The following is a 24,135-nucleotide window of genomic DNA, read 5'->3' on the forward strand; positions in this document are numbered from 1 at the left end:
GGAGCTCTTAAGTGGATAATTATATATATTGAGAGGTGATGCTCACTTGACCACTTGGTGTTTTGGTTTAGGCCAAGGGGAAACAATGCAGGTAAACTGTTTTTATTTATAATGTAACAGATATTGCTATTGTGACTCCATTTCTCAGGCATAGTTGGTTAACTAAATCTTTATTTCCAGCAACTGCAGTGTTCTTCTCTTCCTTGTTCTTGGAAAATTAAAAGCTTCTACCTTAGTGAAGTGAATGATACATTATCCACTCGCTCTAAATTGAACCCATTTGGAGCTATTTGCATCTTGTAGAACCTACAGCTGAGTGCTGTGCGCAGAGGTGTAATGAGTGGTTGTCACAACACACTGGAGGTGGCCCCATAACAAAATGATCCCCTGTCAATCCCCTCACAGGAAATGCTTTGGCAACCTGTAATTCGGCCCCAGTATTAACATCCTGCCTGGGTTTTGTTAAATGGCACTTTCTAGGAAGTAGATCTGGGGAACTTGTGTTTAATAATGTTTTAAGAGGAATATTTGATGGAAGTTTTAGAAAGCATCACATGGGGTTAACCGTGATTTATCATTTGTTTCTAATTAAAGGACCTAATCTCTTATCACTGAAGCAGTTTTTTTTATACTAAAGGCACAGATGTGAATGGAAACATATTAATGAGATGTCATACTACATAGTCATTTAGTGTTTTGTTTAACTTAAACATAGCAGAAAATGTGTGTCTAAGTAGACACATGTAATGACATCCTGATAGAATTATAATTTCCTGTATTTGCATAATCTTCAGTAAAATTCACACTAGGTTCACCTTGCATTGCTAATTTCATTTCCCAAATCTGCCTTCTCAGAAAATTAAAGGAAAGCCAGACCTAAAGTACTATAGAAGCAGAAAGGGGCTTATTGTTAGTTTCCTTCAAATTAAAATTGGAATTGTAATTTAAATATAAGAGTGCCAGGTGTTCTAAAAAAGTGACAGGAACCATTCAAATTGACAGAAAGTTTTGCATTTCCTGAAGCTATTTAAAATCTTCTGTGCTAAATCATCCCAGGAGCTTGGCAGATCTTCATTCTGAGCTACAGCTGAAATGTGACTTCTGGGTCTAAGAATCTGTGTTTGATCAAGTGCCCTGGTGTGCCCAGGTCCAAGATTCCGTGAGCTGTAACTTCCAAGAATCAGGTAATTGAACAATGAGAGAGGCATCAAGAACAAGCATATTTAACTACCCCCTGGTGTGTCCCACCTGACTCTCCATTAGCCCAGCAAGACAGCGCTGGATGTGGGTTAAAATCAGGTGAGCTCAAGATAGGTTGAGGATGTGTAAAGACACTGAAATTAGACACCTACTTCAGATGATCAGTGTGGTTGCCTGTAGGAAAGCCTAATTATTCTAAAGCCTAGTTAAAAAGTACTTCAGAAAATATCTCCCAGGTTTTGTCTACATGGTATGTTGTGCTTCAGGGATCCCATTCATTTAGTGGGGGAAAAAAAAAAAAAGTGCTCATTGAGCCTTACCAGCAACCAGACATTGCTAGGAACAAAATTATGAGTTTCTCTACTCTCATATATAACACCAAATATATTTTTACATGCACAAATTGCTTTTAGTAATGCAAATGAAAGGTGCTTTTTCACAAAATGGGAAACAATGCAGTGGACTGTTTTTTTCTTTCTGCTAATTCTGTTGTCCTTTTAATTGTTCTTAAGCTCACCTAGGATCTACATAGTAGCATTGATGATCTCACTTGGCTACACACAAGTACTTACTCATGCCCAGTTAGATTCAAAATAACCTATCAGATTAAAAGGGAATGGACTTTATAGTTTAAAAGTGCAACCCATATATGACGTGCAGACACAGTTGATTAATTCTGTAAAAGGTAACAACCAGCAAGAATATGCAAATGTTAAAACTAGTAGTTCTGAAGTTTTATTGCACAGAAATTGTATATTAAAATTTCATGTAAATGTAGATTTTTCTTCCCAATCGTAAGGGATTTCAATTCAGAAATTTTGAGCCTACTGGGATTCTGCTTTTCCACAGGCTCCAAAGAGTATTAGGACTTGGCACATGACCAGGCTTGAAATAGTCTGTTCGGTTTTCAGTTTTTCTATTAAAGTTATTTGGTGCAAACTCATTGTAAATCATAATATTATTGACAAAGTGGTATTTCAACATTCAGAAAACGAAGATCATCGCATCCGGCCCCATCACTTCATGGGAAATAGATGGGGAAACAGTGGAAACAGTGTCAGACTTTATTTTTCTGGGCTCCAAAATCACTGCAGATGGTGACTGCAGCCATGAAATTAAAAGACACTTACTCCTTGGAAGGAAAGTTATGACCAACCTAGATAGCATATTGAAAAGCAGGGACATTACTTTGCCAACAAAGGTTCATCTAGTCAAGGCTATGGTTTTTCCTGTGGTCATGTATGGATGTGAGAGTTGGACTATGAAGAAGACTGAGCGCCGAAGAATTGATGCTTTTGTGGTGTTGGAGAAGACTCTTGCGAGTCCCTTGGACTACAAGGAGATCCAACCAGTCCATTCTAAAGGAGATCAGCCCTGGGATTTCTTTGGAAGGAATGATGCTAAAGCTGAAACTCCAGTACTTTGGCCACCTCATGCGAAGAGTTGACTCATTGGAAAAGACTCTGATGCTGGGAGGGATTGGGGGCAAGAGGAGAAGGGACAACAGAGGATGAGATGGCTGGATGGCATCACTGACTCGATGGACATGAGTCTCAGGGAACTCCGGGAGTTGGTGATGGACAGGGAGGCCTGGCATGCTGCGATTTATGGGGTCGCAAAGAGTTGGACACGACTGAGTGACTGATCTGACCTGATGTAGAATGAGAGCTAATATGTGTTCCTTTTCATTTATTTAATAAGGAATGTTCAAGTTCACATTTGTAATTCCCAGAAGACAGAAAAAATTATTTTTCTGTGATTTTTCTATACATTTTACCATTTTGTTTTTTATAGGCAAGCCTAGCACACACTATATACATGGGCCAAGGTGCTACTCAGTATTAGAAAAAAAATCAACTTGGAAATTAAATCAAACAATTTTGTGATTGACAGTTGTGGCAGATTTTCTTCATCCTTATAAAGTTTTAAAATTCTTTGAATTTTAATGAAAGCCAATTTTATTTTAGGCATACTTGAGAAGCATCATATTTTTAATTTTTAATTATTTTTATTTTAAATTGAAATAGTTATTGATATAATTCACATGCATTTGTAAGAGACTAAATAAGAAGATCCTGAACCCAGGGCAGGCAAATTCTTTACAGTTCAAGCCACCAAGGAAGCCCAAATATTTACCTAGTTTCCCTCAATGGTAGCATCTTACAAATTCATAGTAACACACTGTAACCAGGAGATAGATATTGTACAGTTCACAGGTTTTCAGATTTCCCCACTTTATCTGTGTTTGTTTGCATATGTGCATGATATATTTTTTAGTAGTATCCCATTATTATATACTTTCCCACTTTTGACACTTTGTACTACTTTTCTTTTATAATAAAATCAGAGAATATAAACTAACTTAAAAGAACATATGAGAAATCAGCACCCAACTCTAATAATGAGGGTGAAATCCAGTTGTATAGTCATTATATGTTTCTTCTTCCTTTCCCCTCAGAGGAAAACACCACCCCATATTCAATACTTTAATTAATATTTTACATATATAGTGAAGGAAAGGAAGCCATGGTCTGCTGAAGTCCATGGAGTCACAACAAGTCGGACACGACTTAGTGACTGAACAACAACATATATTCATACATAATTAGATACAAGCAATATATGTTAAAGTTTTTGAAGTGTCAGACTCGGAACAAATGGTATCATAAAGTAACTATAGCATCTGAATGTAAGCACAACATATTGTATGTTTCTTTTGTTGAGCCTTGAAATCATTTTCATTTAACCATGATTATAGCAGAGAATGCAATGAACATTTCCGTTCATGGGTGGATGTTGAGGAGTTTCTCAGAATAGTAGTGGACTTTTCAGATACTAGGTTAAGTGAAAGTCACTCAGTTGTGTCCGAGTCTTTACCACCTCATGGACGATACAGTCCATGAATTCTCCAGGCCGGAATACTGGAGTGGGTAGCCTTTCCCTTCTCCAGGGGATCTTCCCAACCCAGGGATCAAACCCAGGTCTCCCACATTGCAAGCAGATTCTTCACCAGCTGAGCCACAAGGGAAGCCCACTAGGGTAAGGGCATGGTCAACTTCCCTGAATATTAGTAAACAGTTCTTTTGGCTGCACATTTACAGTTAGTAGAAGTATACTGGAGTTCCTGTTTGTCTATATCATTGCACTAACTTTTAAATTCTTTTTCTGTAAGATAGGCCCTATACTTTTGCATTCAGTCAGTTCAGTTGCTCAGTTGTGTCCGACTCTTTGTGACCCCATGGACTGCAGCACACCAGGCTTCCCTGTCAATCATCAAGTCCTGGAGCTTGCTCGAACTCATGTCCATTGAGTTGGTGATGTCATCCAACCATCTCATCTCAACCCTTGTCCTCCTGCCTTCAATGTTTCCCAGCATCAGGTTCTTTTCCAGTCAGTTTTTCGCATCAGGTGGCCAAAGTATTGGACGTTTAACTTCAACATCAGTCCTTCCAATGAATATTCAGGATTGATTTCCTTTAGGATTGATTGACTGGTTTGATCTCCTTGCAGTCCAAGGGATTCTGAAGAGTCTTTTCCAACACCACAATACCAGTTTTGCATTAGAAAACCTCAATTTCCTCACATAAAATTGTGTGAAATTTGTGTAAAATCTGTTCTTTGGTTAATCTGTATCGCTTATAAATTTCCTTTTTTTTTTTTTTTACAACATAGTATTTCCTTATATTCTCAGAATTGTATTAGAAGTTTCAAGCTTCATTCAAATTTCTTTAAATCACTAAGAAAATAAATTTTCTAGACTTTCAGCAGTAGTATTAGATGCCAAAATACATGGAAGTATATCAAAGTTTTCAGTAAATATAAATTAGAAATCTAGCTGTCTATTCACACTAAGTCAAACAAGTGAGATCAAAATGTCATAAATATTTTAGCTAGGAAAAATTTATAAATTTTCTAACATATATTATACATGCTATATATATATATGTATATATATACACACACACAAAAGCTTTTTTGCTATGCTTCATAAAGGCTTGAGAAAGAACAACAACAACAACAACAAAAAAAAGATGGAGAAATTGGAAAACATAAACTAAGTGAAATGAATATGAAATAGAAAAAGTGAAACAAACTAGATAAAAGTAAAAGTCCATCACAAAATCCAGTTGTTTTTAAACATGGCTGCTCATTGGAAACACATCTAGAGCTTTGGAGAAGAAAGCAATACCTGAGCATTTTGAGAATTTGATATTCAAACTCCAACTAAAAATCTTAACTTATCTACTTAAAAAATAATAATTATATACTGGACCTATAAAATAGAAAACCTCAATTCTCACATTTGTAAAATAATATCTACTTCACAAGTTGTGATTAGTTCTAAATATGAAAATCCATATGAAAGCACTTTGCATAGTTTCTGGCACCCAAAAGAAATTCAAACATTTTATATCAAAATGTGAAAAAGTACTTGGAGAAGGCAATGGCACCCCACTCCAGTACTCTTGCCTGGAAAATCCCATGGACAGAGGAGCCTGATGGGCTGCAGTCCATGGGGTCACGAACAGTCGGACACGACTGAGTGACTTCACTTTCACTTTTCACTTTCATGCATTGGAGAAGGAAATGGCAACCCACTCCAGTGTTCTTGCCTGGAGAATCCCAGGGATGGGGGAGCCTGGTGGGCTGCCATCTATGGGGTTGCACAGAGTCAGACACAACTGAAGTGACTTAGCAGTAGCAGTGAAAAAGTACAAAGTGTTCTGCTTTAACTGCATCAATCAAGATGTCTCCTTAGGTGATATTTTTTGTTGTTGTTGTTAAATCTCTCAGTCATGTCCAACTCTTTGTGACCTCATGAATTGCAGCATCCCAGGCTTCCCTGTCCTTCACTATCTCCCAGAGCTTTTTCAAACTCATATCCATTGAGTTGGTGATGCCTTCCAACCATCTCATTCTCTGTCACTCCCTTCTCCTCCTACCCTCAATCTTTCCCAGCTTCAGAGTCTGTTTCAACAAGTTGGCTCTTCTCATCAGGTGGCCAAAGTATTGGAGCTTCAACTTTAGCATCAGTCCTTTCAATGAATAATGAATCCCATGAACATGTGAAAGGGTGATATCTTTGGTGTTAATTAATTAAACCCCCTTTTATTGGTGTTTATGGTTAAACATGATAATAACAACAGGCTCATGCAATCTAGTACTGCTTCTGGCTGTTCTCAGACCCTAAGACTATTGTAAATAGTGCAGGAGGCACAAGAGACTCTGATTCAATCCCTGGGTCAAGAAGATCCCCTGGAGAAGGAAATGGCAGTTGGCTTCAGTATTCTTGCCTGGAAAATTCCACAGACAGAGGAATAAATAATAATCTTCCGATCACCTAAAAGTCTTTAACCTAGTCCTACCTTAGTAAACATGAGATTGTCAGACTGTCAGAATTATAAAAATGCAATGACCTTGTGAGCATCCAGAAGAGGTGGTCCTCTAACAGAAGACTTCAGGCAAATAGATGGAAAGGCAAGGATAATTGAATGAGTTATGAGGTTACCTTCAGATTCCAGAATCCTCTCATATCCTGAGGACATGCCAAGGACATAGTTTCTGGGGACAAATTTGGTTTGATCTATAGTCACATTTTTGGCTATCTAGAATTGCCTTTGTTGTCCTGAGCGGAGTGTACATCCACTGAAGAGAGAATAGACCTCCAGCAGAATGAATGCCTGGCTGTGAATGTGAGGTTTGTGAATAGGGTTTAATAGCTCAAACTATTAGAATGATTAGAAATCTAGTATATTTTCAAAGATGAACAATAGTATCTTTGCTCAAATATTAGCAGACTTCATCATAGCAAATTTTTCTGGAAGTAGTCAGCAGAAAAATAAGCAGAGAATAATGCTGTCGAGAGAATGGCCTCTGAAATCAGAAAGCTATGCCAGATACCAGTTGTGTGATCTTAGAAAAGTTATGTAATCCCTTTGTCAATTTTCTCATCTTTAACAGTATTTACAATGTGAGTTTATTACGAGAATCAAGTAGGATATCTTATCAAAACAAAAAATATGCATGGTAAATTTTAACTTATCCACCAGAAAGGCCTCCTGAAGGGGAATGTCTAAACTATATAGAATTTCAGTCCACAAAGAGTAATTCCATGCTGACTTGGAAGTAACAAAAGCTAGAGAGAAACCAACCAAGCCACATTAGACTTCAAAAAAACTCAGTCAAGTGTGTGAGACTAAGTGTGACAGAATCTACAAAGTGAAGTTCTATGCATTCAGAATTTTAAAACCTCAGAAAGAATGAGAGAAACTCCCAACTACCAAGACCAGTTATTTGGAGGTGATCAGCCAGGTTCCTGGAAGGAAACAAAAAGCACCCACTTCTGGGGTTTTAAAGAGACTTTTTTTTATTGGGGTTTCTTTGCTTTATAATGTTGTGTTAGTTTCTGCTGTACAACAAAGTTAATCAGTTATATGTGTCATATATCACCACTGTTTTGGATTTCATTCCATTTAGGTCACTACAGAGTACTAAGGAGAGTTCCTTGTGCTATAGAACAGGCTCTCAAGTTATATCTTTTTTATACGTATTAATGTATATATGTCAATCCCAATTTCCCAAATTATCCCAAACATCCTTTCCCCACTTAGTGTCCATGTTCTCTACATCCATGTCTCTATTTCTACCTCACAAACAGGTTCATTGGTACAATTTTTTCTAGAATCTGCACATATGCATTAATATACAATATTTGTTTTTCTCTTTCTGACATATTTTATTTTATATGACACTCTCTAGGTCTATCCACGTTTACAAATGACCCAGTTTCATTCTTTAATGGTTGAGTGATACTCTGTTGTGTGCATATGTGTGTGTGTGTGTCAGTTGTTCGGTTGTGTCACAGCCTTTTGCGACGTCATGAACTGTAGCCTGACAGGCTCCTTTGTCCATGGAATTCTCCAGGAGAGAATACTGGAGTGGGTTGCCATTTCCTTCTCCAAGGGATCTTCCTGATTCAGGGATTGAATGCAGGTCTCCTCTTAGATGGCCAGGTTGATGCCCACATAGGGGATGATGCCCAGAACCTGTTGGGCAGGTAAGCTATTATAGAAGGCGAGGGGCCCCTCTCACTCCAGAACCGGCCACTCACAGTCCAGCAGCCTCTTTTGCCGGCCGCGTCTTCAGCACCTCCATGGGGTAGATGATGGTTTGGGATGTGGCGCCAGCCAGGGAGCCGGCCACAAGGTGCTCTTGCACGTGCAGTGTCTGCTGTTGCCCCTGGATGGCTCACTTGATCTGCTCATAGGCCATGAATTTGATGTCTGACTCAGGTGCAATCTTGAGCACGTTAATCCATTGCCACGCCACAGGGAGCGCACGCCCCTCTCTTGGATCATGCTCCTTCCGGAGGCCCCCCAGGATGTTCGGCCGGTTGCTCTTGGAGGTGTGGATCTGCATGAAGACCTTGAGATGGTCCAGAGGGGCTGTGCCTCTGCAGGGCATGGCACCTGCCACTGCGTCCGCCACCAGCTGCTTCCACCACTCCCCAGTCAGCTTCTCCTGCTCCAATAACTCATCCGGGATGGTCAGGCACTCGCCAATATCCAGGACCATGGAATGCTTCCAGAAATACAGCACGTCTTCTACATTCTCCAGTGAATGCAACAGGAACTGGTCACGCCACTCCTGCCAGTCAATGGGCATGGTGCTATCTCGTGTCTATGCTGTGCAGGATTTTCTCTGCTCCAGCTAGATGGAAATGCTCAGGGCTGGGAAACTCTGCTGGATCTCAGAGACGTTGAAATGGCCATCCTGATTGTGGTCCAGACTGGAACAGAAGTAGAAGGCGTTGTCCCTGCTCCTGCAGGTAGAGGATAAACTCCTCTAGGTCAAGGCCATCATCTGGGTCAGCGTCACCCTCAGGGGAGATGCCCTGTTGGCCGCCGTGGTCCTGGTGGCCCCAGCCCAGGCAGGCCAGTCCCTGGAGCAACTTGCGGATGTCCACGTGATCATGCTTATTACTGTCCAGCTCCTTGAAAAGAAGACCCCAGCCCTGACGCCTCTCCCCACCCCTCCCTACATGGCGCCTGGCCACAGAGGGGAAGGGAGGCTCAGCGGTGGTCTCAGCCGCTGCTTGACGGCTTCTCCTCCCCTCCCTCTCCTGGGGCCCTGCCAGCCTCAGCGCTGCCTGCTGGGCCCTGGCACTTGTAGAAGGCAGTGACTGTACACACACACACACACACACACACACACACACACACACATATCCTTTATCCATTCATTTGATGGACATTTAGGTTGCTTCCACTGTAAATAGTGCTTTTACAGAGGTTCCTTAAAAAGTGAAAATTGAATTATCATATGACCCATCAATCTCACTTCTGGGCGTATACCCAGAGAAAACCAAAATTTAAAAGGAGACTTTATTGAAGGAGATATTTACAGTGGTATAAGTGAAGTTAAAGAAATTCACAAAGAATGGGAACAGGAAGGGAGTAATGAGAATGAGAAACCATTGCTATCCCTGAGGTGAAGAGGCAAGGGAGGACTGGTGTTTTCAGAGCTTAGGGAAAGCTAGAGCCTCCAGAAAGAAAGGCCTGATGGAAGCTATGGCTGAAAAACAGCTTCTCAGAACTCCAGTTTAAAAATCACCTTGCTGCTGCTGCTGCTGCTAAGTCGCTTCAGTCATTTCCGACTCTGTGCAGCCCACCAGGTACCCCCGTCCCTGGGATTCTCCAGGCAAGAACACTGGAGTGGGTTGCCATTTCCTTCTCCAATACATGAAAGTGAAAAGTCAAAGTGAAGTTGCTCAATCATGTCTGACTCTTAGCGACCCCATGGACTGCAGCCTACCAGGCTCCTCCGTCCATGGGATTTTCCAGGCAAGAGTACTGGAGTGGGGTGCCATTGCCTTCTCCAAAGATCACCTTGAGTTACTGTTAAATAGAAAGTTCTGGTTATGTCTCTCTATAATATTTAAGCCCAGATTCTTCAGTTTTAACAAGACCTCAAGTGATTCCTGTGCTATTGGGGTTCCATCCTTGGACCATGCTGTAAGAAGCAAGGACATAGAGAAACTTAATCACTGCCACATCCAAGACATATAAGCAGTGAAGCATCTAGCTCCCTGGCAGCCTAGATGTTAAAGAGTCTGCCTGCAGTGTGGGAGATCCAGGTGATCCAGGAGATCCTCTGGAGAAGGAAATGGCAATCCACTCCAATACTCTTGCCTGGGAAATCCTATATATGGAGGAGCCTGGCAAACTACAGTCCATGGGGTCACAGAGAGTCAGATTTAACTGAGCAACTTCACTTTACTGTCGTCACTTCACTTCTGCAGTTTTAACAAGACCTCAAGTGATTTCCTGGAGAAGGCAATGGCACCCTACTCCAGTACTCTTGCTTGGAAAATCCCATGGATGGAGGAGCCTGTTAGGCTGCAGTCCATGGGGTCGATAAGAGTCGGATACGACTGAGGGACTTCACTTTCACCTTTCACTTTCGTGCATTGGAGAAAGAATTGGCAACCCACTCCAGTGTTCTTGCCTGGAGAATCCCAGGGACGGGGGAGCCTGGTGGGCTGCCGTCTATGGGGTCTCACAGAGTCGGACACAACTGAAGGGACTTAGCAGTAGCAGCAAGTGATTTCCGTGCTATTGGGGTTCCATTTTAGGGGCATGCTATAAGAAGCAAGGACACAGAGAAACTTAGTAACTGCCACATCCAGGGCATATAAGCAGAGAAGCATCTGAAAAAGAAGTGTTCCTTGTCCATGTGTTAATAGCGGATGAACCTTTTCCTCCTCTACCCTATGGAAATGGTATATAGGGTAGAGTTTCCTGATGTAAATTGGATTCAGAGTAGATGAGATAAAAAATCCCTTTTCTTATATAATACTATACTATAAAACTCATTTACCCAAAACTAAAATTAGATTTAGGGAAGTGAACAGAACATAAAGGAAAACATGATTTCAAATGCAGTTTTAAAACACACTGCCATGAAATAAGCATCCTGTCTTCAAAACTTACTACATTAGGTTTAGAGAAATAATGGAAATTATACAAACCAAAATACTGTAGCACCTATTTCTGGATAATAGAATACCAGAGATTGGTATTTTCCTCTTGTTTAGATTTTTTTTTTAACTGTTTCTATACTCAACATGTATTATAGCAAAAACAATATAAATTTTAAAAATGAACAAATATAGATATTTGATAATATTTAAATTCAAAAGTTGCTTTCTGCATATAGTTCTAAGTGACAGATACCTCTAATAAATGGTTTGAGAAAAATATTTAAAACATGAATCAAAAAAATAAAAATAAAAAAAATAAAACATGAATCATTATATTACTTACATGTGTAAAGCTTCTAGAGTATCATAGTAAAATAAACTTTTGTACCATAAATAAATCATTAAAGTTGAGATTGAAAGCTTCTATAGAGAAAATGAGTTGCTGGAGAAACAAACACAGTGCATCACTTATTACAGATGATTCTTTACCTGATCAGGCAAATGTGAGTGTCACTATGTCCATAGAATAGAGGAGAAAAAGACCATGAGCTATCACATGTACAAAAGAAAAGCTCTTTTATTTCCACCTGTGGGATTGTCCTATGATTTAACATTTGGCTCTGTTCTTCCCAATCCCTCATCCCAATAAGACAGTGCTTTTTATAGCTTTAACAGTCATTTTTTTTTTTTTTTTTTTTTTTTTAAGGCTACCCACTCCAGTATTCTTGGGCTTCCCTTGTGGCCCAGCTGGTAAAGAATCTGCCTGCAAGGAGGGAGACTTGGGTTTGATCCCTGGATTTGGAGGATACCCTGGAGAAGGGAAAGGTTACCCACTCCAGTATTCTGGCCTGGAGAATTCCATGGATTGTATAGACTGTGGGGTCACAAAGAGTTGGACATGACTGAGCAATTTTCACTTTCATTTCCAGAACTTTTTTTTTTTCATATATGATATTATACATGTTTCAATGCCATTCTGTTTTGACATAGCTTCCAAGTTTCTTTAACATTTCTGAGAATTTTGATATGGTTTTTCTGTTAGTATCTACCATTCAAAGTAAAGGGATGGTGGAGGAGGGCCAAGGAAGTTACAGAAAGTTTATATATATTTATCTCTCTCTCTCTCTCTCTCTCTCTCAAAGAAAGAGTCCACTGTATCTCCTATTTTCTTATGTGGGAAATATGCATAAGTGAGATTAAATCTGAATAAATAAAGGAGAGTCAGAAAATCATTCTTAATGTCAATATCTTCAAAGTCTTGAGAGAAAATTATTTTCTCTCAAACTTAGGATCTTATATATAGTCAAACTGGCATTAAAATGACATGGCAAAGCATTTTCCAGAAAAGTGAAGATTCAGAAAATTTCTCTGCCTAAAGCTGCGCCTGAAAGAAATTCTAAAACTGGTATTCCATCAAACTAATTTAAAAAAAAATTGAAAGATATGGAACTTAAGAAAGAAAGTTGAGAGAAAACTAGCAAAGAGTAAATACATAGCTAAGAATAATTTGTGTCATGAAAGTGAAAGTGTTAGTCATTCAGTCGTGTCCAACTCTTTGCTACTCCATGGACTGTAGCCTGCCAGGCTCCTCTGTCCATGGAATTCTCCAGGCAAAAATACCTGAGTGGGGTGCCATTCCCTTCTCCAGGGGATCTTCCTGACCCAGGGCCTGAACCTAGTTCTCCTTAATTGCAGACAGATTCTTACCATCTGAGCCACCAGGGAAGCATACAGAATTATAAAATTATTATTTCAGTAACAATATCTCTTCTCCCAGCTGTAGATACTGGAAAGGGATCTTTCCTTCCTTTCCAGTAGCACTTCCTTGGCCTCTACCTCAATTGCCTAATCACTGTGCTATGTTAATAAATACCATGGTAATAGTATAATTGGTGTATCTAAAACTAAATTAATCATTTCATAATAAATTTCATCACTCCTACTGAGTTCAATATTTTCTTCTGACTTACTCTCAAATCTTTAAGATAGCAGATGACTGCTGATTGCTTTCTATTTTGTAGTATTTCTAAGAATTTCTCCACAGGAAAGATGTGATTCCAATTATTGGTCAAAAGACATTACAACCTAAGATAGTGTGGTGTCAGGCACCCATGAAAATACATATATTTTTCTTTTCTGGTAAAGGAAACCTTAACATTTATACCTAGCAGTACTCTACTTGTAGAATGAGAGAGCCAACCATCGTATTTCTCTGTCTGACCTTCCCCAAGTTCCACTCATGTGTAGGAACCCTAGAAGTTCTAACTGTCTCTAAACTGATTATTGGGATTTCCACAGGGACATCATATTAGGAACTAGCTCCTAATTGTGGAATATAAATCTTCTCCTATTTTCCTCTGGTGGCTCATTATGATGCTGCTTCCTATTAACTAAAGGGATCACACCAGTGTCTGCCTAGGTTTCCAGTGTACTGCTTAAACTCGCAGAAGCCAAGTGAAAGCTGCTGTTGCCTAAGGCCAGAATCTTGGGTACCTTTGCCAATAACTCACATTTTCTGTAGTGTTGGTCCTAGAGAGATCACTGCCATTGCCAGCCTAGCTGCTGCAGGCATCTGTACCTCAGCCATCTGCAATTGCCATACTTGCTTTAGCCATAAGACTTCCACCAGTGGTGAGACAGTGCTCTCAGAGTCCATGAGAGTGACAGAGTAATGAGATTTATTCATTTATTCTACTCTTTCCTGAAGAGTCAGGCCTGAGTGAACAGGAGATAGGCCAGTGGAGACAGGGATGAGGCCATATTATTTCTCTATGAAGCACTCTTGGTGAACACAGTCATCTTGTTTTTTGCACCAGTTCCACTCTCTTTCCCTCCATGTCCCTATACCCATGATTCAAACAGTCCATCCAAACTGACTATAAAGAGCCCATTTGACCCAGCCTTCAGATGAGTGCAGATCTCCTTGAAATCTAAAATTATGTTCAAGCTGAATCTCTACCAAAAAAAGAAAAAGAGGGGAAAAGGACACTTAGAAAATTATTTCTGTTCTATCTGCTTTGTATTTCAGAAACTGCTCTCAAAATAAGTTCAAAAGAATAAAAAAAAGGAAGAAACAGACGCAAATGCTAGTGATATGCTGAAAATATTAAAAAAAAAAAACCAGAAAAACAAACGAACAAAAAAACCTGATGATCATACATACATTAACTTTATAATAGTATTTACAAAGTGGTAAGATACAGCAGCTACAAGTCATGCTGCCAGCGGGCTGCACAGTGCGGATTTCTGCAGTGCCCGTGAGTCTGTGCAGCAAATCTTTGGGAAAGAGAATGGTGGGGTCTAATGTTAGCAGCGGTGGAGCAGCCCCCTAGGGAAGGCCTATATAGATAACACAATAATAACTGCAGGGTGGACACCAGAGGTTACATGGCTGTTAGCTGCATTTGAGAAATCAATTAGGTAGGCCACTGAGAAGTTTAAACTGAAAAGAGAGTTATTTGATATTTTAGTAGAGAAACTCACTAGGATATATGAAGTAGAGTTTAAGAAAAATGATATTGAGGAAAAATATTATTTTAGTATGAGTATACTCACTCATATGAGTGAGTATATACATAGACTCATATACTAGGAAACAGATTGTTAGAAATTTTAGGAGGAACTGAGGCAGATGCTAAGAGAAAGATATTTATTGCTTATGTAAAAATGTCTTAAAGAATACTTTTTTAAAATAATAAAAATGATGGATCAGGAATTAGAAGATTTAGAACTGAAATCAAATTATTTTTCTTTGAGAATATCAGTAGTTTTCAGAACTGCAATTCTTGAATAAAAACTTCTCTAAGTTGGATCTTGGGAGAGGTTGAAGAAGTAGTCGTAAGGATAATTGTCAAAGAGCAGCCTTTTTACTGAATAACTTGTGCTTCCTTTGAGGTTTTTTTTTTTTTTTTTTTTCTTCATCTGTAAAGAAAAGAATATCTAACTTTCGGATAAGATTTTAGATTAAACAATGTACCTAAAACCACGTAGAGCTTCCCAGGTGGTGCTAGTGGTAAAGAACCCACCTGACAATGCAGGAGACTTAAAAGGTACGGGTTCGGTTCCTGGATCGGGAAGATTCCTAGAAGGAGAGCATGGCAACCCACTCCAGTATTCTTTCCTAGAGAATCCCATGGACAGAGGAGCCTGGTGTTGCTACAGCCCATTGGGTCACAAAGAGGTTGACTGAAGCGACTTAGCATGCAAAACCAAATAAAATCACCTAACACTGATTTCTATTTGAGAACATCTATGCACTAAAATGACTTCCCTCCTAGCTCAGGTGGTTTAAAAAAAAAAAAAAAATCACTTGCAATGCAGGAGACCTGGGTTCAATCCCTGAGTTGTGAAGATCCCTTGGAGAAAGAAATGACTACCCACTCCAGTATTCTTGCCTGGAATATCCCATGGACAGAGAAGCTTGGCGGGCTACAGTCCATGGGGTCATAAGTGTTGGACACGATGCAACTTAGTGACTAAACCACAACCACCATGCACTAAAAATACAATGGGTTTTTATTTTTAAATTATTTTCCCAAGTTAGTATTTGAGAAGTTTCAAACCTACAGGAAAGTTGAAAGAATGGTACAATAAACTGTGCAAACTCTTCACCAAAATTCTTCAATTCTTAACATTTGCTCATATCCATATTCCTTTAACTCTATTGTGTTATAACTAAAATACCTTAGGATGCATCCATCTCCCAGAATAAGAATATTCTTCTACATACTCACACATTAAAATACTCTAGAAATTTAAAATTGATCTTATTATCTAAAATGGATCCCATATTTAATTTTCCCCATCACAATAATAATATCCTTTGTAACTTTTTTTAATTGTTTCTTTGTATTTTCAGTTTTTTACTTTGTTTTTATTCCAAAAAGCAATCAAGGATCATACACAGCATTTATTGATTCCCAGCATTTTCCAATGGGATTGCTATATGGCACTAGTGGTAAAGAATCCACCTGCCAATGCAATAGACATGGGTTCGATCCCTAGTTTGGGAAGATCCCCTGGAGGAGTAAATGGCAGCCCACTCCAGGAAGCTTGCCTGGAAAATTCCACAGACAGAGGACCTTGGCAGGCTACAGTCCCTAGGGTCACAAAGAGACATGACTGAGCACAGAGTGTATAAATAATAATTTCATTTCCAAATTAATAACGCTGATTTTTTAAGTCTCTAAGCCCACTTTCTCTCAATTCGGATTATCTGAGTGTTTCCTCATGATTAGATTCTAGTTACAAATAGGAATTTTGGGTTTTGGTTGGATAATGCATTCTTAGATATTGTGTACTTCTCAGTCCTTCAACCATGGAGAGAAATATGTTTGTCCCATTATCAGGGAGACTGAATGATTTCAGGTGATGCTAGATTTCTCAATTATAAAGTTATTTTTGTTAAGGCAAGTTCATGTGCCAGATGCACAGAGAGACTAAACAAACTGAAATACTGACGTTTGGAGCAGAGAAAGTTAATTGCAGGCCATGCAAGGAAATGGGTGACTCTTGCCCTAAAAAGTCATGAACTCCCCAAAGGGTTTCACCAAAGTCCTTTTTTTTTTTTTTTGGCTGCACTGGGTCTTTGTTGCTATGCAGGAGCTTTCTCTAGGTGCGGGGTGCAGGCTTCCCATCGTGGTAGTTTCTCACGTTGCCCGGCAAGGGCTCTAGGGCGTGTGGGCTTCAGTCGTTGCAGCTCCTGAACTCTGGAGCACAGAATTAGTAGCTGTGGCTGACAGGCTTTGTTGTTTCGCCGCATGTAGAATCTTCCTGAACCAGAGCCTGAACAGATTTCCCCTGCGTGGCACTTTTAGAAGTCAGGTGAGGGGAGGTGGGTCACAGGGTCTATGATCAGCTTGTGCACAATTCTCTGATTGGCTGGTGGTGAGGTTGCAGTGAGGTGTCACAGGGGTTAGCATTCTCAGTCCTTAGGCTCCAGGAAGACTGGGGCTATGTATTCAGGGTCATCAAGTCATTAACATCTTCCAGTGGGGGCAGGAGTTCAAGGCTGCAAAACAACTCAAGAAATTTGCATCACATACTATAATCTGGGTACTTCAGAGAGGAGCTAAAGCAGAGAATGTGGGGAAGGCCTGTCCTGGGAAGACCCCCTTAAGGTCCTTCTCGGTTACACCTTTGCCTTTTCTAAGTATTAAGCAATATATGGCTATGATAATATGTTTTTCATAAAAAGGGTATTGCAAAACTCTTTAAAAGACAATTTTTAAAAATACTCAAAACATGAAGCAAGTCAGTTTAAATATTATCTCTTACTTTCATTGCCATCCTCCCAGCTGAATAAATGTAATATTTTCAGCCCTAATCTCTACTAGGGAACACTATAAATGCCAAGGTAGTCTCTTGCATAGAGATACTAGAAATTGGAATGAGAGTATTTTCTGTATCTAGGAGGTGAAATCTTGTTTAAAATTTACCTTTCTAAACAAATACATTTGTGAGTTCTTGAATATTTATTTTCAGAAATGATTCAAAGTGTTGGTGCTGGAGGTGAGTGAAGCTGGCAGCTGCAGCTCTATTTCAAGGTCCTTTGGGATGGGTAATGCTGTGGTCATGACTTAGAAACACAACTTTCCCAGCCCCACTTCCTTCAATTACATGAAACTGGAGCCTGTTTTATATCTCTTTGACTGACTGAAAGTCCCACTAATGTCAACACCATACCCCCAATCCACACACATGATCCTTAGAAAATAATGAGACAATCCACATCTTTCTGCTGAACCTCAATTTTTTTTTTCTGCTGGCTGATGGCAATAGCCTGTAACTCTACCTCAATCCTTTTTCTAAAAAAAAAAAAAAAATCCCCGCTAAATGCTGCCTGTTATTGGTAATTTACCAAATGTTTCCATCTCTCTTTTCTTCCTTTTCCTTCCTACTCTATCAATGACTCAAATGCACATCTAAAAGTAAATTAAATGTATATTCCATATATATTTTAAATTATAGAATATTCCTCACTTAGTGTATTATATTATAAAGCTAATTTAAATATATGAATATCAAAACTGGAGAAATTAATGTCAATAGTTTTCAAAGTTTTTTATTGAAATGTAATTGACATACAGCACTGTATTGGTTTCAGGTATGCAATATGATTTGCTATTTGTATATATAGTAAAATGATAAGCACAGTAAGACCAGTTAACATTCGTATCCAACACCCTACAGAGTTACAACTTTTCCCTGTGATGAGAAATTTTAAGATCTACTTTCTTAGCAGTATTAATAACTATAGTCACCATGTTGTACATTGTTATTTGATCATCTTCACACATTTTTCCTACTCATTCTCTCCCTTTCTTTGTTGATCTCATATCACTTTAATGGATTTACCTTGTTTCTTTTGAGATAAAAATAGACATGGGTCTTAAATATGGGCTTCAGTTTCCAACAGGCTAGGATCCTACCTACTCCATCCAGCCTTATCTTTTACTGTCTGTCTCATACACCTACCCTTCTTCCAGTTTCTTGAATAGGTGTTGCTCTCTCCTACTACAGGGATTTTACACATGTTATTTTATCTTCTGGAATATATCTCATTTTCTTCTGCTTCCTATTCTCATCTGGATAAATAGACTCTAAAGTTCTTGTTATAGATGTTTTTAATGGTTAAATACCCAAGATTTTAGTTAATTAATTAACTAATGGAGACATTAGTAAGATATTGTAACTAGTTCAAAAGAGATTTCAAAGAACACGCCAAACACACATGTATATATACACACCTACGTGCTGCATGTTCTAGTTGTCTCAGTCTTCTCCTACTCTCTGAGACTCCATGAACTGTAGCCGAGGCTTCCTTGGTAGCTCAGCTGATAAAGAATCCAAGTGCAATGCAGGACACCCTGGTTTGCTTCCTGAGTGGGGAAGTTCCCTTGGAGAAGGGATAGGCTACACACTCTAGTATTCTTGGGCTTCCCTTGGTGGCTCAGATGGTAAAGAATCCGCCTGCAATGTGGGAGACCTGGGTTCGATCCCTGGGTAGAGAAGATTCCTGGAGGAGGGCACGGCAACCCACTCCAGTATTCTTGCCTGGAGAATCCCTATGGACAGAGGAGCCTGGCAGGCTGCAGTCCATGGGGTCACAAAGAGTCAGACATGACTGAGTAACTCAGCTCAGCACAACATAGTGGACTGTAACCCAGATATGGAACATGCCTCTCTTAAGTCTCCTGCATTGGTAGGCAGTTTCTTTACCACTAGTGCTACCTGGGAAACCCATACTTACCTCTACATGTGTGTGTGTGAGTGTGTGTTGTGTTGTGAGTGTTGTGTGTTTAGCTGTTTGCACATGTGTATTTATGGAGAGAGGCAGGCAATGAAGAATGCTGAGATGAGTTTATAAAATTAGGTAAAGGTGATCAGTATCCACAGGGCAACAATCAGTTGTATTCTACTGGATGAAATATGTTTGTATTTCTATGGACAAGAACCATTTGCATTATAATATGTGTTCTACAACTTATTAAACTGTGAAATGGCTCAAATATAATGAAAAGTGTAGATAATCTAGAGTGGTGCTCTGGTCATGACTTCCAGTGATCTTTTATGCCTCTTTCCAAGTCTCACCATTTTCCTCAATCAACTCCTCCATCATGATCATAAAATCTCAAAGCTTACTTCTCCTAGTAATAACATTCAGATAATTGAGATTACTGAAGTCATAAAGTAAATTCTCTTTGAAAGTTTTCATAAGGGATCTTAGATCAGATTTTTGAAAGCCTGTATAATTTACTCTCCCAAGGGAATAATACTAAGTCTAAGAAACTCCACCAGATTTCTCTAGCCATACATGTAAATTTTGATGACTGCCTTCCTTTGCTATGTCAGCAAATTTACTAATTTTCATGTCCTACATGACTTTCTTAATTCCTGTAAGGCTGGGACCTGGGAAGCCAGGTACCAGGCCAATTTTCCTAACGTCTTATTTGACATTGACTCCAGACATAAACGATTTTTTTTTTCTTAAAAAGTACCTATCCTACTTGAGTTAATCAACATAATTAAAGTCCCTTGGACTGCAAGGAGATCCAATCAGTCCACCCTAAATGAAATCAGTCCTGAATATTCATTGGAAGGACTGATGCTGAAGCTGAAACTCCAATACTTTGGCCGCCTGATGTGAAGAGCTGACTCATTTGAAAAGACCCTGATGCTGGGAAAGATTGAAGGTTGGAGGAGAAGGGGATGACAGAGGATGAGATGGTTGGATGGCATCACCAACTCGATGGACATGAGTTTGAGTAAGCTCTGGGAGTTGGTGATGGACAGGGAAGCCTGGCGTGCTGCAGTCCATGGGGTCACAAGAATCAGACATGACTGAGCAACTGAACTGAACTAAATTGTCAAATACAATACTCCAGATAAGGTCTTGGTTATGCAATTGATTCCCCAAATTGTGTCATGATAAATCATGATAAATGGAAGACAGATTCTTATTGATCCCCAATAAATAACTATTTGCCAAAGTAATAAAAAGTAAGAAGATTTAGTAAGAGTTTCTAGGAATTAGAATCAGACATGATTTTTAAATATTTTATTGTAGTTTTTAAAAACATAATTATGCATTCAAGTTAAGTAGAAAGAGAAAATACAGCTTTTTAAATCCAGATAAATATGACAATGAAACCATATCAACCACATTCAGACAAATAATCATAATCAAATGTCCCTCATCAGCTCATTCAGTCCTATCTAATTGAGTCTTCACTTATTGGATCTTTGGTTAAGAGGCTGTTTTCATAAAGCCCTTTGGCTTTTGGACTAAAATGAGTTCTGCAAGTCTGTCTCAGTCCACTGGTACAGTATGGAAGTTTTATAGCTGATGTGAGTTCAGAAGCTTGTATTTGAGAGTTTAAAGTATCAAAAGTTCAAAGTACCTGGAACAGTAATTTCCCACAGGCTTTGAGACTGTCCTTGTTTGAAGATTATATTAAAGCCCTCTGGTAAACTCTAAATTAAAGTTTAGGTAAACTCTAAATTAAAATAAAATCTCATTTTAAATGATAGATTTAATGGCTGTGATTTATTTAATAATATAACCCAAAATATCAATATGGAAAAGATCACATTTCTCTTTCGAGGTAGAGAATAATTTAGAAGAATTTTGATGAGTGTTTCTGCAGGTAAAACATAGTATAGTCAGCAATAGCATTGATACATCTCCAGGGAATTCCTATGGTGGCATACAAATTCTGAAATACGTGCATTAATTTATCTACACACATTTAACAAAGGAAGATCTTGTTTCTCCTAATTGGACAGATTTTCCCATATAATAATTTACAATACTAGCATAGTAAAGAAATCTAATTCTATCTAGCATTTCTCTGGGAAATTTCAAAGTTAGTTTTACATATTAAAGTTATGGAGAGGGTGGGAAGATTTGGGAGAATGGCAATGAAACATGTAAAATATCATGTAGGAAACGAGTTGCCAGTCCAGGTTCGATGCACGATGCTGGATGCTTGGGGCTGGTGCACTGGGACGGCCCAGAGGGATGGTATGGGGAGGGGGGAGGGAGGAGGGAGGAGGGTTCGGGATGGGGAACACATGTATACCTGTGGCGGATTCATTTTGATATTTGGCAAAACTAATACAATTATGTAACGTTTAAAAATAAAATAAAATTAGAAAAAAAATTATCTAATATGTAATTTTAAGCTTTATAATAAAAAAGCTTTATAATAAAAGTTATCTATATTGTGATACCCTCAAAAAAAAAAAAATAAAGTTATGCTGAGACTTTCCTTTTATTCCTTTAACATATTTGAAATTTGATATTGAGAAGACAAACTCAAAATATTTATCAGAAGAAAGAATTTGACACTTATTAAGAAAGGATCATCCGTGCCTAAAGATGCCTATTTAAGCACAGTGAGAAGAAAGCATTTAACAATACACGTGGAAGGTAATGTAATTATAAAGAACCCTAGGTCTTTCATATGTAAGAAAAAATTTTTTTTCTTTTTTCTTTAATATCAAAGCATAATTAATTCAACATAAAGCATAAGAAAAGTGTTTGGTAAAACATGAAATCTCTGCTGAGGAAATCAGGTGAAGCAGGTAAAAAAAAAAAAATAATATTTCACAAAGTAGTCAAAGGCATTAGTCAGTAAACCTAGAAAGTAATTCTAATGAGATTAAGTGAAATTTGACAGACTTTTATTTAACACCTTTCCTCACTTTACAGACTTAGGTATTATATTCCACTGCAAATAAAATTTGCTTCCCAGGCTTTCTCTTTCATTAGTCTTTTTTATAGTGTAAAACTAACTGACTTTTTATTTGAGGACAGTGGTTCTCGCTTGGGTCTGAAAGTTCAAAAGTATTTTCAAAATAGTATCACGATGTTTTATGTTAACAGACAATGTGTTAATCATTGTTATCATAATTCAATAAATACAAATGTTAATTTTCCATTTTAACATCCAATTAGTTAAATATTGAAAATTATAATTCCCATAAACAAAAGCTATTTGGCATCCTTAGAGAATTTTAATAATTTTGGTCCAGAGACCAAAAAGATTGACAACTGCTGCTTTAGGCCAAAACACTTCTTTTTTCTTGAAAAACAAAAGCACTCGCACATACACAGTTTGATGTCTTGGTTTTTATTGCTCTTAGTATAACTTCAACTAATTAAATTAATTATGGGTATAGGTATTTAACCATAACACCATCACAACAATAACAGAGACTTCTATCACCCCCCACCACCACCACCGCCAAACTTTTCTTGAGGCTTTTTGTAATCCATCCTGCCTTCCATTCCCATTTCCAGATGGGGGATAGCTACTGATCTGCTTTCTTTCACTATAGATTTGTTTGTATTTTCTAGAATTTTATCTGGAAAGGAAACATACAATATGTATTTTTTCCAGATTAAAGCATAATGATTTTAAGATTTATTCATGTTATTCTGTAATCAGTACTTTGTTCTTTTTGTAGCAGTATTATATTATCTGGATATACCACAATTTGTTTGAGCTTCCCAGGTGGCTCAAGTGGTAAACCATCTGCCTGGCAATGCAGGAGACGCAGGGGATGTGGATTCCGTCCCTGGGTCAGGAAGATCTCCTGGAGGAGGAAATGGCAACCTACTCCAGTATACTTGTCTGAAAAGTCCCATGGACAGAGAAGCCAGTTGGGCTACAGCCCACAGGGTTGAAAGAGTTGGACATATAATGTGTTTACCTACTTAACTATTGATGAGCCCCATGTGTGGTTTCTAGTTTTATAAGTCAAGTTGTTATGGTAGTATACAAAAAAATTATTACCTTTAACCACAGTAAGTAACTGTTATTTCACAATCAGGGCACAGATATGTGAAAATGCCTGGCAAATGACAGCATTTTAGCAGATGAGCAGAACCCATGAGCACAGGCATCATACCTCTCAGCTGCACACATCCAGTTCTCACCTTCTAAATGTGTCAAATATAGCACTTACATTATCCTGACCGAAAGCTCTAGTCTCTCTGTAATACATAGAAGTAATATATAAACTTAAAATTATGCTCAATGAACGATGTTTCAGTATTCTCTTACTCAGAAAATATTTAGCTATTTAGATTATTTAGTTAAAAGAATAGACTCAGGAAATTCACTTAATAGGGGGTGTATTTGCAATTCACTAAAAGTGAATCAATGAATAAGCTTCTCTGTTATCTTGATTATGTTCAAGTACCATGGAGAGTCAGAAAACCTGATGCAACTCCAAGACAATGTCATTGCTTACAGCCTTTCTCTGAGTTTAGGTGCTGAAGAAAAAACTCCTTGGGACAGAGGAAATTATGCCTGCGTTTCCCAATCTATAAAACAATTGTTGAGATTATTAAATGAGTTAACTTGGTAAAATTGCTTAGAACTGTATTTGACACATGAAAGTGAAAGTGTTAGTCAGTCCTGTTGGACTCTTTGTGACCCAAT

General features: G+C 38.5%; 1 pseudogene; it reads right to left on the bottom strand.

Annotated features, from left to right (window-relative positions):
- Positions 1 to 8,201: 8,201 nt before the first annotated feature.
- On the bottom strand, positions 8,202 to 16,943 carry LOC526380 (mitochondrial adenyl nucleotide antiporter SLC25A23-like; annotated as a pseudogene).
- Between the last annotated feature and the right edge of the window lie 7,192 nt (positions 16,944 to 24,135).

This window comes from Bos taurus, chromosome 2, assembly GCF_002263795.3.
Source record: "Bos taurus isolate L1 Dominette 01449 registration number 42190680 breed Hereford chromosome 2, ARS-UCD2.0, whole genome shotgun sequence".
In the NCBI taxonomy this organism is placed as follows: Eukaryota; Metazoa; Chordata; class Mammalia; order Artiodactyla; family Bovidae; genus Bos; species Bos taurus.